We start from the raw sequence: 5708 nt of genomic DNA, 5'->3' as shown, positions 1-5708 counted from the left end.
AGGAGTTGGGAGGTCATGTTGCAGCTGTACAGGACATTGGTTAGGCCACTTTTGGAATATTTTGTGCAGTTCTGGTCTCCCTCCTATTGGAAAGATGTTGTGAAACTTGAAAGGGTTCAGGAAAGATTCACAAGAATGTTGCCTGGGTTGGAGGATTTGAGCTACAGGGAGAGGCTGAACAGGCTGGGGCTGTTTTCCCTGGAGCGTCGGAGACTGAGAGGTGACGTTATAGAGGTTAATAAAATTGTGAGGGGCATGGATAGGGTAAATAGACAAGGTCTTTTCCCTGGGGTCGGGGAGTCGGGAACTAGAGCGCATAGGTTTAGGATGAGAGGGGAAAGATATAAAAAAGACCTGAGGGGCAACTTTCTCACACGGAGTGTGGTACATGAATGGAATGAGCTGCCAGAGGAAGTGGTGGAGGCTGGTACAATTGCAACATTTAAGAGGCATTTGGATGGGTGTATGAATAGGAAGGGTTTGGAGGGATATGGGCCAGGTGCTGGCAGGTGCAACTAGATTGGGTTGGGATATCTAGTCGGCATGGACGAGTTGGACCGAAGGGTCTGTTTCCATGCTGTACATCTCTATGACTTTAAACAGTAGCAAGAGGAGGCCATTCAGCCCTTTGAGCCTGCTCCGCCCTTCAATATGGTCATGGCTGATCATTCAACTCAGTCTCCTGTTCCCATTTCCCTCCATATCCTTCAATCCCCTTAACTCTAAGAATTTATCTATTTAAATATTCAAAGGGCAAATATTCAAAGGATAAAGGAGAATGTAGTTGGTTTGTGGTGGGGTGCTGTGCAGGGATTTGCTCCAAGACAATAGAACATCATGTGCAATATTGATTCAACACTGCAATGCTGAGAGAGAAAGTGCAGAAATGCTGGAAATACCATTTTTCAAATGAAACGTTCAACTGAGACAAGAGTTCTCCCAGTGTTCTGATCAATATTTATCCTTCTGCATCACTCAAACCATCTGGTCATGATTTCACTGTTTGATGAAAAGTTGCTTTGTGCAAAACAGACATTTCCATACCCTGTAACGGTGACCAGGCTTCTCAAAGCTCCTGGGGACTCCTGACGGTGAGCAAGTTGCAACAGAAATGGAAGCTCTTTCTTTCATTTCACATCTGCGGTGGGTGCAAAACCGAAAAAATTAGTATGTTGGATGGTGCACTTGAAAGTCGGAAAACTTCGAATGAGTGAGAACTTCAGGGAACTATTTGAACAGTCATATACACTTCTCAACTTATTTAATCTCTTGATGGTGTGAAAAACAATAGGGAATACAGCCCAACAGCTCTCTGAATCCCAAAGGTAATCGAGTGAAAGTACAGAATATCAATCTCACATTATCATCTAGATTATTCAACCGTGACTGGATGCATTAGACCGAGTGAGTATTCCCACGGCTCATGGAATGAAGCCTTCGAGCTCCGTAGAGTATTAATTCATCAGTATCTATACTTATCACTGTTAACTTTCAATCCCACTCCCCACCTGCCATTCTTCCACTGAGTGCAGCTCCTTTTAGTCATTTCATTCTGATTGAGATTCCTGTACATGCAATGTAAGCAAACTGAACAAGTATGCACACTTCCAATACCAGTCTTACAAAGTCTGTGCCTTGGTACTCGTCGGATGAGTCACAGCTAACAGATTGTTAGGAAGATGCCTGTGCTGTTGTGTTCACTGTCTCTGCTGTCATGAGGCTAAAAGATATGTACTTGCATTTGAACCAGATGCAGGCTTAAGTCCTGCCCTCATAATTTAAACATATGTTGTGGGTTAACGGAGTTGTTGATTTGCTTGCTGAGCTGGTGGGTTGTCATGCAAACTTTTCGTTGCCATGCTAGGAAACACCGTCAGTGCACCTCCCATGAAGCATTGTCGCTCTACTCCACTTGGCATTCATATGATCTGGTCTGTTAAGGTGGGTGATGTGATTTCTGATTTTGCTCTGCATTGGTTTGTTAATGGGGTCGACGTCAACATGCTTGCTGTTGGCATTGAAAACCAGGCCTCTAGGGATTCCCGTGCATGTCTCTGGTTAGCTTGTCTGAGAGTGGTTACATTTTCCCAGTCAAATTGATGGCCCTGCTTGTTTGTGTGCACTAAGATGAGGGAGAGTTGGTCATGCCGTGTTGCTGATAGTTTGCATTTGTGTATCTGGATTGCTAGTTTTCTGTCGGTGTGTCCAACGTAATGTTTACTGCAGTCGTTACACACAAAACTAGCAAACTAGCAATCCGGATACATGAACAGAAACTAGCAGCAACACGGCACAACCAACTCTCCCTCATCTCAGTGCGCACAGACAAGCAGGGCCATCAGTTTGCCTGGGACAACCTAACCGTCCTCAGAAAAGCTAACCAGAAACATGCATGGGAATTCCTAGAGGCCTGGTTTTCAAACCGGAATGCCATCAACAAACATGTAGAAATAGATCCCATGTACAAATCACTGCAGAGCCAAGCCGGAAATCACACTACCCACCGGATCATATAAATACAGAGGAACCTTGATTATCTGAAGGACACAGGCGGGGAGTATTTCGTTCACTTAATCGAATTCCAGATAAATAAATGCCGGATAATCGAATGCTGGATAACATAGTTTAACCGAGCATTGGGACCTTGCGATCTTGCCAGATAATCCAATATTTGGATAATCGAATGCTGGATAATCGAAGTTCCTCTATATCAAACGGAGTAGCACAAACAATGTTTCACAAATGTCATATAGATGATGTTATCCAACATGGCGAAGAAACGTCTACATGACAACCCACCAACTCAGGGAGCAAACCAACAACCACCTCCACAACCTGAGCTACAGATTGTGAGTTAACCGCTCATTGCAGTAGTAGGGAGTATTGCACTGCCTGAGGGGTTGTCTTTCTGATAAGATATTAATCTAAATACTCTCTTCAACCTGAGGTAAAAGAATTCTGTGCGTCTGTTTGGAAGAAGGCAGGGATGGTGTCCTAACTGACATTAATCATAGACTCCAGGACCTCACACAAATTGATATTCATGTACAATATGAAGAAATGTTGCCCTGTCAGAAGGGTTGCCTTTCTGACCATCGATTAAAACAAGGCCCTGTTTGCCTTTGACAGGGAACAAACTCTGGCACTACAATGAAGGAGAGCAGAGAGGACTCTCCTTGATGATCTGGCTCATATTTACCCTCCAAATGACATGACAAAAACAATATGGGTACCACATTCCCCACGTTACAGCAATGATAGAAGGTGCCATCAATAATGCTATCAAAAAGCAACTGCTCAGCAATAACCAGCGACACCCAGTTTGGGTTCCACTGGGGACACTCAGCTCCTGACCTCATTACAGCCTTGGTTCAAGCATGGACAAAAGAGCTGAACTCCAGAGTGGAGGTGAGAGTGACAGCCCTTGACATTAAGGCCGCATTTTATCGAGTGAGGCATCAGGAAGCCTGAGCAAAACTGGAAGCAGTGAGTGTCAAAGAGAAAACTGTCGGCTGTTTTGGAGTCCTGCCTGACACAAAGGAAGAAGCTTGTGGTTGTTGGAGGTCAGTCATCCCAGCTTCAGGACATTCTGCTGGAATTCCCTCAGGGTCGTGTCCTCGGCCCAACCATCTTCAGCTGCTTCATCAATGACCTTCTTTCTGATGATTGCATAATGTTCAGCACCATTCGTGACTCCTCAGATACTGATACAGTCCATGCCCAAATGGAGCAAGACCTGGACAGTATTGAAGTTTGGGCTGACAAGTTGCTAGTAACATTATCACTACACATGTGCCAGACAATGACTGTATCCAACAAAAGCGAATATAATTATAGCACCTTGACATTCAGTGGTGCTACTATCACTGAATCCCCCATCATCAACTTTCTGGTTACCGTTGGCCAGAATCTAAACTGGACTAACCATACAATGCTGTGATTAGAAAGGCAAGTCAGAGGCTTAGAATCTTGCAGAAAGTAACTCACCTCCTACCTACCCAAACCTATCCATCGTTTACAAAACAGGAGTCAGGAGTGTGAAGGAATCAACCCCACTTGCCTGGATGAATGCAACTCCGATAATATTCAAGATGCTTGACACCATCCAGGACAAAGCAGCCCATTTGATGGACACGGAATTTACAAACATTCACTCCGTTGTGATGATATTATGGCTTTCAGAGGTGTATTTTGTCCTGGGACCTTTTATGATGCGAGGTTGAGGCAGAGTAGGGAGCAGCCCATTCTAAGCCAATGAAGTAAACAGCTTGTGAGGCCTTTAGTTTTTTTTTAAGTTGAAACAATAGAAGCAGCCTGAATGGGTGGGATCAAGCTCCCACAGAACCAGGATGTTAGTTTAACTTTCAGTCATTGCTAGGGGCTGGAAGCTAAAGCTTGGATTCTCTTTCTGCTGTAAGAATTCCATGTGAAACAATCTTTTTAACTGAACTTGCCTTTGACAAGTGTGTGCTGATGAGATGTTACTACATTGGAACAGGTACTGTTTAGTGGTAAATCATTTATTATTCTGTTAGATTTTCCAATGGTGTTACATTGTTCCAAATTTCCTTTCGTTTGTTTGTATTTTAACTATAGGGTAAGAGTAAGGTCTGTTTCGCTTCAAGCCTGGTAGTTTGACCAATTGAATTGCATCTGGAACACAACACCTTACACTTGCCTTTAAAAATGAGGGAAAACATGGGGTCTCGGCTATTTTCTTAATATATTTTGAAGGAGTTTAGTTTGGTCCATAACACTCTCACCACTGATGCTCAATAGCCACAGTGTGTATTATCCAAAAGGTGCACTGGAAAAGATTCACCAAGATTCTTCATACAGTGCCTTCCAATCCCACAACCACTTCCATTTAGAAGGACTAAAACAGCAGATACATGGGAATATCAACAACTGCAAGTTCACCTCTAAGCCACTCACCTTCCTTCAGTGTCGCTTGGTCAAAATTGAAGAACTTCCTCCATAGCGACATTGAGTGTTTATCTACACCACACAGACCGCAGCAGTTCAGGAAGGCAGCTCACCACCACCTTCCACAAGTTGCACAATACACTCTCTCACACACATCCACACTCTTACATGCTCACACACCCATGCAGTCCTTCTCATACACAAGCTCTCTCTCACATGCACACACATACACCTCCCACTCTCACACTCAAACACGCACCCTCTCACAGACACATACCCCATCACACCCATACCCACACTTAACCAAGCTTATACACACCCCCACATGCACACTCACTCTGGTGCTCCTGTACACGCACATGTGTACATTTATGGGGTGAATTTGTTTTTGCAGAATTACATTTTATTTTGCGCAAAAACTGCATGACTCCACGTAAACCTCTGTAAAACTATGCAGAGATGTTGTCAGTCTGACTCAACATTGGGACACAGACAGATTTCACACCTATTATTAGAAAAGCTGAGCTATCTTGAGAATATAATTTAAAAGCAGTTCTGGGATTTACAGATCAAAGAACAGAAACGAGCATATCCCATTCTAACAGATGAAAGATTTGACCTAAAGTTGTTTAATATATCACATCTCTGTGACACTGTACTCCATTGGCTATAAATTCTGTGATCACGATCTCATACTGTAAAACCACCTGATGAAGGAGCGGCGCTCTGAAAGCTAGTGCTTCCAAGCAAACTTGTTGGACTATAACCTGGTGCTGAGTGAT

This window comes from Chiloscyllium plagiosum, chromosome 1, assembly GCF_004010195.1.
Source record: "Chiloscyllium plagiosum isolate BGI_BamShark_2017 chromosome 1, ASM401019v2, whole genome shotgun sequence".
NCBI classification, from domain to species: Eukaryota; Metazoa; Chordata; class Chondrichthyes; order Orectolobiformes; family Hemiscylliidae; genus Chiloscyllium; species Chiloscyllium plagiosum.
The sequence above is the reverse complement of the archived record's forward strand: the minus strand, read 5'-3'. Positions refer to the sequence as shown.